We start from the raw sequence: 14,024 nt of genomic DNA on the forward strand, positions 1-14,024 counted from the left end.
AATTTTATCTTAGACGTGTGTAAACTACTCCGTATCTATCTTTGGTAATGATAGTATTGGCAAGATTTATTTAACTTGGTCTGTGTGATGTGACTATGATGTGATACTATTAATCTAGAAAGAGAGGAGAGGAGGGAGGGGTTGGTCATTATGTTGTTATTTTTAAAAAATATAACACGAGAGAGGGGGTGGGAGAGAGGGTAGTGTGTTGATTTTTTTTTTACCGAATATACATGATAGAGGGCTGGGGGGCACAAAGAGATGTCACAACGTTGTTAGTTTTAGCAAATGTACATGAGACCGAGTGAGAGCGAAGTACTTTAACAACTAATAGGAGGTTCGTAGGGCAAAGACAACCTATTCAAAACTTGAAAAATGCACGTGGTGCCCTTGAAGTTTGTCATTTTGTACGAAATACCCGATTCGGAATACTTTAAGAGGTCATAACTCGTGTTTACGAGATTGGAATGTGACGATTTTTTTTTTCAAATAAATCGTCTTTTCGAGAACTACGACTTGAAAAAAAAAAATTCGAATTTGGAATTCGTGACCAACAATATGGTCACCCAAAGTTTGTTTAGTCAAAAAAAAAATTACAAAAACTCCTAGCCACGGGATCCAAATCCGACAATTTTTTTTCCAAGTCGTAGTTCTCGAAAAGACGATCGTTTTGAAAAAAAAATGAGAAACCGTCGCATTCCGATTTCGTAAATACGAGTTATGGCCTCTTAAGTTTTCGATCAAAATTGGGTATTTCGTGCAAAATATCGAACCTCAAGGGCACCGTGTGCATTTTCCATTCAAACTTTAGGTATGATTGCAACAAATTTAGACTTATTCTCTTAAATGAATTTGCCTATGGTTAAGTAATTAAACTTCACTTAAGAACGGAGATTTTGACTATGTCGCTTTATTTTGATTATGTTGCTTTATTTGAGGTTTTGTCCCTTTTCTTTTCTACGTCATGGTGGGTTGAATTAGTAGTTGCTTGAAATGATATTTTGCCATGATGTCAACGAAAAGTGAAGTCTTAATTCGTTACTCTAAACTGAAGTAAAAGGATAGACTTGAAATTATCAAAAACCTTGTTGGCATGTTTGTTTAAGTGCTTTTGAGAGTTTCACATCAATTTTGTTGACTTGGAGTAATTGATATAATGATATGTAACTAAAATGCCGAAGTGGCCGAAGTATGTTTCAGGTTGTGCCCATAGTACGTAAAAGAGACGACGATGCTGAAGTTAATGTCGAAGCCATGAAGAAAATGAGAGAGAGATTCAGAGATGGAGGCAGTTCTTAACAAATTTCACCACTTTTAGTTGGATGTTTAACAACAATTTCACGTCTTTTAGTTGGGTATTTAATTGGTTTGTACAGTAACTACGGAGTATAACTTATGAACTACAACTTTAATTCAAACTTATTTTTTGATCTCGGACTGGAATTAGGGCAAGCATCACGTTTACCTGAGGTTATTGATATTAAATGCCGAAATTGATTTCAAGCTTTCACTGAGAAAACATCTTTACTCTTGTGACAAAACTTTTTTTTAGATGGTCGCAAAAAAAATGTCTCAATTGCACCACTTTCCTATCCTCGCTGTGCTTAAGGTATAAAACTACATTAGTAAGACTATCTTGGGGTACGGCGCGCTTCGCGCGCCGTACAACAACTAGTATATATATATATATAACGAACACACAAACATGAGAATTCCCATATGTCAAATTCGAACATTAATTTGAAATAATCCGTCACTGCTTATGCAAATGATCAGAGTCATCCTACTCGCTATCGCGCTATCAAAATTCTAATCTTAAGTATGACTCCTAGCTTTAGTACACTATTACCAAAATGTAAACCGGACTACTATTAGCCTCTTCGGGACAATAAGTTCATTGTCTGGCTTAAGCCTGCACCACGACACAACTCCAGTATAATCTCACGAGTCACGAGTCACGAGTACAAGTTCATCCAATAATATTACCAACCCCAGAACAAGAGCACAGCCCATAGCGATAAACAGATAAAATTTTAGTTGGCCGCAACTGAGAAAATGGTCTTTAAACAAGGGTTGCCAGATCAGATATGAATGAATACGTAAGATCTGTCATCTGACATAATATGCTCTTGGTACAGTGACGATATATTAATTTGAGACTTGCTGTAATCAATATGGTAATATAAGCGCAAACCGATATGCAATTTTGCGACTTGCGTCATGGTTGAAGCAACTCAATTTCATTTCTTTCTAAAGGATACATCATCGCTGACAATGGAAGATGGCAAATCGCACAGCCACATTGTGGAAAAGAAAAAATAAAAAACAATTTTCACAACCGGCACTGCCTTCCCGGCAGTTCTCACACAACCCTTGATGGCTTAAAGAAAACAAATCAAGCATTTCATCCAGATTAACAAGCAATGTTTCATATAATTCAATCATCCACGTAGGGGTGAAAGCAGATATAATCATAGCCTGGTGAGATTGTAGACACCAGACCAACATTGTGTCCAGTGTACAAAAGAAATGCAGTCATCGGCTGTGTCCGATGTGACATTGTTCAAGATCACGCCACTGCCCTGGATTTACGTTAAGAGTAAAAACTATGAGATTCTTCAGCTCACTATCACAATCAGAACTTCTGGAGGCAAAAATATTGTAACGTATTGACATATAAAACCTCATGGTTAGTTATAAGTTTGTGATAACAACCATAGAGTTAGTTCTACTAAACTAGAGTTAGTTGGGTTAATCTAACTACTATAAATACTTTTTTTTTTGAAGAAATAACTACTATAAATACTTGAGATTGTATCATCATAAACATAAGTTTTGATTAATGAATTTATCATAAACATTCAATTACATAATTCTCTCATATCCTAGCATCAATACAAGTTTATTGATGGTTTACATGGTATCAGGTTCTTGATTCATCAAGAATTCATACGCTTCCGCTTCAAATCTTCATACATTGTTCTTCATATCTTCATACACGTTCATACACAGTTCTTCATATCTTCATCTTTTCTTTATACACCTTCATCTTCTTCCTTTTTCATTCTTTACAAACTTCAACATACCATTCAATACTTTCAATATGCCTGATTCTGATCATTCAACTGCTTCTGATTCATATGAGTTCTATGACGATCCCTTATATCTTTCTTCTTCTGATCAGCCTACTTCCTTGCTTACTCCTGTCCTGTTCGATGGAACTGACTTTCTTAGCTGGAAGCAAGATGTGTTAATGGCTTTGGCTGCGAAGAATAAGGAAGGGTTTGTTAATGGTGTCCTGGTTAAGCCTTCTGCTACAGACAAGAAGTATCACCAGTTCATTAGATGTGATTTGTTGGTACTCAAGTGGATTCTGAACTCCATGGATAAATCAATCAGAGAAACCTTGAAATACATAAGAACTGCCAAGGCACTATTGGACGAGATAATGGAAAGGTATGGCCAATCCAATTTCATTGAGATTTATCAGTTAAATCAAGATCTTAATTCCATTACCCGGTCCAATTCCTCTCTTATTGAATACTATAGCAAGGTTAAGAATATTTGGGAAACCTTGGATAGTTTAGACCCTGTACCTGATTGTACTTGTGGCAAATTGGCTACTTGTACCTGCACTTTGATCAAGAGAATTCATGCTCGTGATCAACAAAACAAGTTGATCAAGTTCTTAATGGGATTAAACTCTAGCTATGACACTGTTCGCACTCAAATATTGTCCATGGATACTTTGCCTACTATTAGCAAGGTTCTTGGACTTCTTCAGAAAGTAGAGAAACATAAGCAGCTGACTGATATTGTTGAACATGTTACTGATGCCACTGCTTATGCGAGTTACAGACCTACTGATGTTGTGAATCAGAATACTGGTGCACAGATTACTTCTACTTCTACTGGCAAGTATTGTGGTCATTGCAAGATGCATAACCATAATTTGGATGAATGTTTCATGGTCAATCCTTGTCCATCTTGTGGTAAGGTTGGGTATTCAGCAAATAAGTGCTTTCTTATTGTTGGATTTCCAAACAAAAACAATAAGGGAAAGGGCAAGGTGACATACAACAAAAATGCAAAGGCATGCTACAAAAAGACTGCAAATAATGCTGATATCTTGGGTGATTCACCTCTGGATGAAGATCATGGGACTGTCAGTGGCAATGGTTCAAAGGCAGCCTCTATTGATTCTTCAGTAATTGATGGATTGGTCACCTCTGTAATTGATCAGGTGCTAAAGAGGATTTCTGATGGTAACCAAGGTCTTTCTTCTTCCAATTTTGCAGGTATGTTACATCATGTTCATTCTGCTCAATATAACAGTTATGTGCATGATTGGATCATAGACACGGGGGCCTCAGACCATATAACTTATAATCTGCATCTGTTACATAATATTAAACATAAAGAACCCCCAATATTGATTGGTTAGCCTGATGGTTCTAGTAAAGCTGTGAAAATTTCTGGTGATGTTGTTCTCACACCTGATATTACTCTGACTAATGTTCTTTTTCTTCCTGATTTTAAACAAAATCTTTTATCTGTTAGTAAGCTTATAGATAACAATGCTTTGTCTGCTGTTTTCTTGTCCACCCATTGTTTGTTTCAGGACATTTCCAGTAAGAAATGTATAGCAACAGGACAGCGGATAGGAGATTTATATAGAATTCAGGATGATAACACAAAGTTGTTAGTTAATAAGATTGTTGCTGTTGTTTTTACTTTACTGTCTAAAACTAGTAATCAGTCTACTGTAGGTACTTGTAATTCAGCACTTCATGATGTATCCTTGTATCACTCTAGGCTTGGCCACATTTCTTTAGATAAATTGAAAGCTGTAAATAAGAATATTTCTATAAAGAATGCCAATTTCCATTGTGAGACTTGTATACTTGCTAAGCATCACCGGTTGCCATTTCCTAAAAGCAATTCTAGGGCATTATGTAATTTTGAGCTTTTGCATATGGATGTTTGGAGTCCATATAAGACTCCAGCTTTGTCAGGTGCTAAATCATTCTTAACTATTTTGGATGATCATTCCAGGAATACCTGGACTATTCTTTTTCAAACCAAAGACCAAGTTCCTAATTTAGTAAGAGACTTATTTGCATATATTGAGAAACAATTTCAAGCTAATGTCAAGATAGTTAGGAGTGATAATGGTTCTGAATTTTTGCATCATGCTTGTGGTAGTTTGTTTAAAAGTAAAGGAATTGTACATCAAACAAGCATTGTTGGCAGGCCACAGCAGAATGGCCGAGTTGAAAGAAAACATAGGCATTTGCTTGACACTGCTAGATCTCTTAGATTACATGCTTCATTACCTGTAAGATTTTGGGGTGATTGTTTTCTTACTGCAACTTTTCTGATTAATTTAATGCCCACCCCCATACTTGCTGGGAAGACACCATTTGAGGTGCTATTTGGTAAAGTTCCTGATTATTCTATGTTAAAAAATTTTGGTGGTTGTTGCTACTCCTCTATGCCTCCCACCTATTCAGACAAATTTGGGACAAGGGCTAGAAAGTGTGTTTTTTTAGGTTATCCACATAACCAAAAAGGGTATAGACTATATGATATTAATACCAGAAAGATATTTGTCAGTAGGGATGTAGTGTTTAGAGAGGACATCTTTCCTTTTCAAACTCCTGTGTCATCTCCTAATGAGTTGGTCAACCCTGCTACTTCCACAATCCACACTATTAATTTCTAATTCTGATAAGTCTAAACTGGTTGATAATAATACCTCACAATCTACCAGTGGTACTGGTGATTTACAGTCATATAATGAAACTTCTGAGTTACCACCACAAGTTGACACTGTCATTGAGCCACATAATAATGTTCAAATGAATGTTGCTGTCCCTGAGAATAATATCAGGAGGTCTACTAAACCTAGACAACCTTCTGTAGTATTACAGGGATATCATTGTCCCCTAAAGTTATCAGGTACTCAGAATGTTCCTGCAACTGGGTCAACATCTAGTGCTTTGCATACTGCTGTATTGAACCAGATGCAGGGTTTCAGTGATCAATATGTAGCATCAATAGCTACAGCATTTCAAGAGCATGAACCTTACACTTATTATCAAGCTAGCAAGGACCCAAGGTGGATAGAAGCAATGACTAAAGATATTCAAGCTCTTGAAGTTAATCAAACATGGACTTTGATGCCCTTGCCTAATGGTAAAAGAACTATAGGCACAAAATGGGTCTTTAAAATCAAGTATAAAGCAGATGGTACTTGTTTTGACCGGATTTTACGCAACCTGGAATCCGGCCATGCATTCTAGGGTATTCCGGCCAGGGTAGATTATGGTGAGGTTAACTAGTATCATCCTATTATGATGGTATTGTGGTTGTACCTTTGCAGGGTTGATTATAAAGTAAAAAGAGATAAATTAAAAGTAAAGAATAATAAAAAGAGACATGACACAATGATTTATACGTGGAAAAACCCTTGAATGGGAAAAAACCACGGGCACCAAGCCAGGAGAGGATTTCACTATGTATTTTGCGTAATATAAGAACAATGTTGTAATTGCTAAATAATTGTAATATTTGCTTAAGGTAGAGTAGATGAGAGTGGGATAAGATGTCCCTTGAATGAGCTTCATCCCTTCTTATTTATAGTGACCGTTGGAGAGCAACAACCCCTTCCTTGAGATGTGGTGGTTGTTGCTAGTTTGTAGGTAAGACTCCTTAAATATAGTTGACTTTTCCTTATTAGTTGCTGCTACCTTATGCTCATTCTTCTAGGGTTTTGATCTTCACCTCATGCTTATAAAGATGTGGACTTAGTCTCCCTTGATTATAGGAACTACCCTTGACTTAGTTTATTTCAACATGTGCTTAATTGCTTAGCCCCCAATATTTGTAAATATTTTCTCCATATTATATGTTGGGCGTCCACTTCATCCCTGGATACCTCTCCTGGCCTGTATCAATGCATGTCAGGCCAAACTGCTTTGTACGCAAGCCTGACTGTGTCTGTTGTACCCTGACAATGCATGTTGTACCCTGACAATGCATGATGTACTGCTGTGCTGTGCTGACTTATAATAATGCCTGACCTGAGTTGTACCCTGATCAGTATTTTCAGTATGATGCCCTGTCCGGCTGATATAGTCTTCTAGCCTGTCTCCTTGCCTGGACCGCTACGTTGAACTCGCCTGAACGGTAATGCTGAGGCTGAATCAGGCTCAACAATTGCCCCTTATCTCCTTATTTATTTGTAGTTCAAGCCAATAATGAGGAGATAACTTCATTCCAATCATAGACAAAGCTTGATCATGCAGTTGTACATATTCCTGACTTAATGTTTCTTCACTACGCTGGGTCAGGCCATATATGAAAAAATAACCGCTTTCTTACGTGTCTAAGGATTCTTTCTAACCTGCATACAGTTGGTAGGACTTGTTTTTGCCCTACTTATATGATAGATAAAATTAGAGTAAAGTGAAGATCGACAATGTTAGTAACTTGATCAAGTGTATTTACCAAGTGTGTATGAATTAATATCCCTGCAATATTTTTTGTACTAGCATTTAGATAGTCGTAAACAAAATTAGATTAGTCATGCGCTCTGTGTCCTGCACGTGAATGATAGCTCCTGATATGTGGAAAATATAAAGAAAAACGGGAGAGTGAAATATGAAATATAGGAAAGAGTAAACCTGGTGGCAATAATCAAGCAATCGCTGACATATTGTTTTTTGTAAGTGTATTGGAATCACTCATAAAGCTTTTGCCAAGTCAGAAAAGATATAGCTTTGATGATATATACCCCGACTTTCATTAGAAGCCTGACGATGAAGTTGAGGTGAAGTTTCCTCCTTAAGGACATGATGAAGAGTATAAGACAACCTTTGAACAATATGTTATGTAGGATGCCCCAATGTTGATGAAGATAAATAATGTTATAACTTTTCAGACACCTTTTAAGTGAAGGCATTAGTTCGAACGATCCCGGGATCGCAAGCGATGGAGGTTGATGTCCTTAATGAGAAAAGAAGAATTATGGTGCTCGGTCAGGCGAGAAACAATTTCTGACTGGTGATAGTATTTGATCCTGTTTTGTTTGTTTTTCGATAGTTGTACTTTTGAAAGGATATTTGCCTGTCTGGAGGGCTTATGATCCTCAGCCTGACTGGAGGGCTTTGTACGAGTTGTCAGGATCTTTCACCTTCGTCCCCGTATAAAATGATTTTTGCCTGGCTGGAGGGCTTATTATCCTTAGCCTGACTGGAGGGCTTTGATTATGCTTGTCTGGAGGGCTCGTGAATATAACTTTTCGTCTGGATCTGGCCATTTTGGATGTGTACTGGATCTGGCCAGTTATTCGACTGGATCGGGCCAGTTTTTTTTGCTGGTGTGGACAAGGCCCTCGGGAACTGCGTCCGCGGGATCCACACCAGGCATAATCGACTCGAGGTTCTTTCGAATCGAATTAAGACAAATTAGAGTCGCCACCAAGTTTTTTGGGAACTTGGAACCGTTCAAGTCAACTTTACACCTTTCATCGAAAAGCATAAAGCCAATCGACTACGAGTGATTAAAGATAAAGACTTGTACCCTATATCACTCGATTTGAATGACTCTCGTAATCCAATGGTATTTAGACGGATCCACAAACCATAGATCTTGAGTAAGGGGTGAGGGTACGTGTTGGGAAGCCCATAAGGACACCCAACCCCGCCCGTCGATAACGGCCTCTACTAAGTCAAGTGTTGGATTTCAAACAAGGTCATAGCTACTGCGATGTATGATGTGCAAAACGTTGTTTTAACCCTAACACGTGAAGTTTCTACGTCGTTTTAGATGCAACTAAACTAACTTTGTCAAAGTTGTAATTTAGCATGTGGGTTGATTGATCTAACAACATACAAATAAAACAAACAAGGCTTGATGGGGAATGGGGAGCCGTTGGGATCTACCTATTACAAACCAGGCATTTCATGCCGACACAACAATAAATAAATTACAACTCGATCTAATTACAATTGCTATAAACAAAACAATACATGACGCAAACCCGCGGCCAATTGGCCTTGAAAACCGCGCACTTGAGGGTGGCCCTCGGCTCACATGACCCACGGTCCTTGGGTCATCCTCGTATTGCGTGCTCGCGCTTAATCTCATCGAATTAGACATAAGGCTACGCACCAAAGCATGTATTAGCATAAACCGGGCCATGTTGCTTTCGACAACATGCGGTTTACTACGCTTTTACAAGCATCGGGAACAACCGTCTAACCAAATAAGACCAAGGTTTTTGAAAAGGTTTTGACTCAAAAGAAGTAAAACAAAATTAGAAGATTACAACTCGATAAACAAAACCGTAAATTACAAGTTATAAACGACAAAGAACAAAAGATAAACAAAAGAGGGAGACGAACAAAGAAGGCCAAAATACACGGCCAAAGCACACGGCCAAGACACGGCCCAACCAAAGCCAACCTAGTTCCTAAGTTAGATTAATTGATTCGATCGAATGATTGCGAAAAGGAATCGAAAACAAGTTAGAAAACGAGTTAAAAACGATGTTGATTGATTGTCGCGCAAGGGTGCATTCTACACGGCCTAAAGGGTCCAATTAGGTCACGATATCATAAGATTAATGCTTACTCGTCGAGTGTTAATAGGGAGGTGCTAATCACGCACTCCTATGCTAGCGAGAAATCAAGTGATAAGAAAGAAGCGTTCGATTGTTTACGTAAATCGTTAGTTGATTTTATAAATTACGTCAAAGCCACCTAAAGTGTCTAATTAAATTATTGAATTGAATTAAAGTCATCTAATTACGTCATAGGTTAACAATCAGAGGTTAAACTAACATACAACGGGTCCTAAGGTCCATCGATTTGGCCGAAACCAAAAGGGGGTCGAAAACGAAGATCGAAGTTAAATAACTTGTTTTATTTATGCCCTACTTTGAACACGAGGATATGTAAATGAGACGAGGGTGTACGACCGACAGAAGGAGCGGTTTCTTTTCCCATCTCAAGTCAACGCGGGTGTTCATAGTGGTACTTTAACTCATACTCGGACTAACTAGTTTCATAGTTAATTTAGAACGAACGATAAACAAACAAAAAACAAACAAAAACAAGCTATAAAAAAAGGCATAAAAAAACGAAATAAAAAAGGAAGAGAAGGGGATTTGATGCACCCTCAACCTACATGTATCGTTGACACCGTCTTGGGTCGTAATCGAAGGTAGGTTTTATCTCGAGAGGCCGTCGTCGACGAAGAACAAAGCACACGCGCGTTTTGGAAAGTTTCTGGACAGCAGTTTTAAAACAATGATATCTCCCTCGTTTCACGACGAAAATTCGATCCGAAAGATGTTTTAAAAACTAGAAAGAGAGGAGAACAAGGATCTTAAAGCAACCCCTGCTCGTTTTGGGTTATTGGGCACGAAAAACGAGCACAAACAGAACTGGACAGACAAGGAAAAACCGCGAAAACAGAGTGTTATTTCACTCTGTTTTTCGAGGGATTTCGCGTACTCTCAAGGGCAATTTGGCTCGTAATTCTTTATCTAATGTGTGTATGGATGTTCTATGGTTAATTAGGAACAAGAAACTCGAATTTTTATGGTGTTTTGATGGAGGAACGAAAGGGTTTTCGAAGGAGACACACAAACAGTTTCAGTTTGTGTGTCGGTTTTGTTTAGGGTTTTTGGAGGATGTTTAGGGTTTGTTTCTGAGGTTTAAAGCTTCTATGTGATGGTTGGATGTATGGAGAACTTAGAGGAATGAATGTATGGTGAAGGGGTGGTATTTATAAGGGTTTAAAATAGGTTAAAAGAGAGTAAGGAGCAATCGGGCTAGCTGGGAATAGCTGCTGTCCAGCAGCTTTGGGAGGGGTTTCTAGGGTTCGTTTTGGGGGATTTCTTGGTGATCAAGCTAGGATAATATGGGTAGGATACTAGGGTATGGGTTAGGGTTAATGGGTACGGGTCTTGGTAGTGTTTGGAGCGGGTTTGGGCTCGCGAATGGGCTGCCAAAACAGAGGGGGTTCGGTTTTATGCGGGCTGCTTGGGGTTGGTTTTGAACGAGAATTTTGGGCCATGGTATGGGGGTTCGAACATGGGTTGATGGGTATTGGTATAGGTGGGTTAGTGTACTCGAGATTCGTGCCAATTCACAAAGGAAACGGGCTTAAAAAACGGGCTAAAATCGAGCTCAAAACACACGGTTAAAAACGAGTTCTTCGCTTTTTAAAATCGATTTTTCAAATCAATTAATAAATTGAAATAAATGACTTTTCAAATCAAATATACTCATAAAATGATTTTTCAAATCAAATATTTATTTTATTTTCAATAAAATAAACTTAAGAAAATAAATTCAAAATAAAGCTTTAATTTAAATATCATTTAAACTAAATAAAAAATGAATTCACTTAAAAAAACATTAATTTTAAATATCATTTAAAATAACAAAAAGAACTCACTAAAAAAATTAATTTAAATATCATTTAAATTAATAAATTACTTCATCGACGACGCCCATTCCACCTCGTAAAACGAGCCCAAATAATGACAATGACAACTAAAGAATACATGTGTCCTATCATCATCGGGTGTTTGTCGGGTTCTCTATAAATTCCAATATCGACGGATACGGGTATCTACAGAGCCCCCACTTTGACCGAGGCTTGGACAAGGCGAAAGTCAAAGTATACCCCAGTCCCCTCTCGACCCGAGGATTCTCAAGGGTCGTTTATAGTCCATTAGACTTGCGTATATAAGCTCGCCAGCCATAAGAAGAGATCATACCTTAAACTTCGTTGGGGATTGACTCTTGCTTCTGTTGTGTCAAATTATCATCGTTGGTCGTCGACCCATAAAATTGCTTATATGGTGGATTGAGCCTTATCCTTAGGCGCCTACGTATCCGTTTCCGACGGAATCAAACCCGCGTCGTAGTTCGGCAATCGCCGACACTTGCCCAAAGTTTATCATCTCACGGCGTTTGTCCAAAATTCATCATCTCGCGACATTTGCCCAAAATTTATCATCTGCTGGCACTTGTCCGAAATTCATCTGTTGACACTTGCCCAAAGCTTATCATCTCATTGACAGTGTCCAAATGGGACGGACTTTCCAAGGAGGTTGCCGCCGCTTTCATCATTTGCTTTCCGCTACGGAATTCTTCCATTTCATACTCTTGTATTGAATTGAATTCTTGGTGGATGTCATCCTTTACATCTTGATAATGGTCTCTCGAAGCCAACGGCCAGAGCCCCTGTTTGCAATGGCTCTAAAGTCGAAGACTTTAGAGCCCCCAGTTGAAGCATATCCTGCTATATTTAAAACACAAAAACGCACTTGCAATAATCATCACATAAGCACATTTGGATCATCGATCTTGAAATTGGATCATTTGAAATACTGGGTCATCGACCCGAAAATTGAATTTGAGAATGTTGAATGATTGGGTCATCGACCCGAATTTCGAATTTGTCACCATTTAGAATATTGGGCCATCGGCCCTTCAAAAATTGAATTTTGAATTTTTAAATTTCGAAGGATTGGATCATCGACCCACAAGGATTCCACTACTTGGATCATCTATCCACAATTCGCAAAAAGTTTTTGGAATTTTGAAATTTTGAAATTTTTGGCATTTTGAAATCGAACCTTGACGGGTGAGCATGAAATACGACTCAGACACTCTGTATGACTCGTAAACCACGTGGGCGTAGCCCGCTACCGTAAAACAAAAAAAGAAAATAAAACCGTAAGTATGCACGGGTTTTAATTCGATTATTGACTTGTTGGGGGTAGAAATGCAAATTGGCCGTTCCGGCGCCAAAAGATGGCAAATGGGAATCACAAGGTCGTCGAACTTGGGACGAAGATATCGTATGGCATGGTCGTGCTCCCGAGGGAACATGGGAATCAAGATCACTTGGCATTGACAAGGTGGATTAAACTCACTGAGCAACAACGTTGGCTTCGCCCAGACACCAAACACAGACTGATTTTATGAGAACAGTTGGACATCACACATGACTTTTGTTGGGAACATTCTGCCACTCTTCTCCTCGCCTCCTTTCTTTTCAGCGAGTTTCATCATTTCTTGCCACCGCCTTCTTTCTTTTCAGCGGGCTTTTACTATTTTTCTTCCACGCCTTCTTTCTTTTCAGCGGGTTTTTCATATTTCCTGTTCCCAACACAAACCCACATCTATGTGACTCAGCATTTTTGCCTAAACCATTAGAATAAAGCTCATTCTGAGACTCGATACTATTCATCCGAACCTATATCCTTATCCTAGCCTACATCGAGTGCTAAGACCGACTCAAACAAAGGTGGCTTCATTTGGACTTGGTTAAGACCCGTAAGAAACCGACAAGATGACAACTTGGATGATGGGTGGATTGAATCCCTTATTCTGAAGGACTGCCTACGTATTCGCGTGGAGCGAAATCAAATCCGACGTAGTTCGATCATGGTGCATAAACATGGCATTTTGATTGTGTGTACACACTCGAAGGTTTCACCTAAGGTATCATGTCGTATCCCATTCTAGCCTGTAAGGTACCGTTAAATCCCGTGTCTGGGGTTAAGGTGTAAAAGGCTTGGATCTTTTGGGATGTGGAGCTTGGTAATAAAAAGTTGGAATGGTTAACCATCATTCTGAAGGTTTGTTTTGTGGTGCTAAGGCCAAGGGCTATGGCTGCTGATGTGGTTGGAATGGGTGTCTCGGGTTTGATGAACCACGAGTGCAAGTTGGTTAAAAAATGATGTGGGTTCAAATTTCCATGTCTGGACCCTAAAGGCTAGGTATAACAACACAAGCGGAATGATTCTCAAAATTCCCGACTATCCCCTTGTAACTGTCTCAGGAAGGACTTAGGGGTAAAGAGGTTACTACTTAAGCTTTTGGGTTTCGCCCATTGAACTTCAACTATGGGTACTTGACTTGAATTTTGGCCTCCGTAACTTCGACATTCAACCAAAAAGCATTCCGCAATAACTTCAACATCTTTTTTCTTTT

General features: G+C 38.7%; 1 protein-coding gene across 1 annotated transcript in view; it reads right to left on the reverse strand.

Annotated features, from left to right (window-relative positions):
* Nucleotides 1-2,450: 2,450 nt before the first annotated feature.
* LOC141641966 (leucine-rich repeat receptor-like tyrosine-protein kinase PXC3) overlaps nt 2,451-14,024 on the reverse strand; it is a 38,320-nt gene continuing 26,746 nt past the window's right edge. The window contains exon 3 of the transcript XR_012543143.1: nt 2,451-2,582. The gene's annotated coding sequence lies outside the window, so the exon portion shown is untranslated. The remainder of the gene's footprint in view (nt 2,583-14,024) is intronic.

The sequence above is a fragment of the Silene latifolia genome, chromosome 2 (genome assembly GCF_048544455.1).
Source record: "Silene latifolia isolate original U9 population chromosome 2, ASM4854445v1, whole genome shotgun sequence".
NCBI lineage: Eukaryota > Viridiplantae > Streptophyta > Magnoliopsida > Caryophyllales > Caryophyllaceae > Silene > Silene latifolia.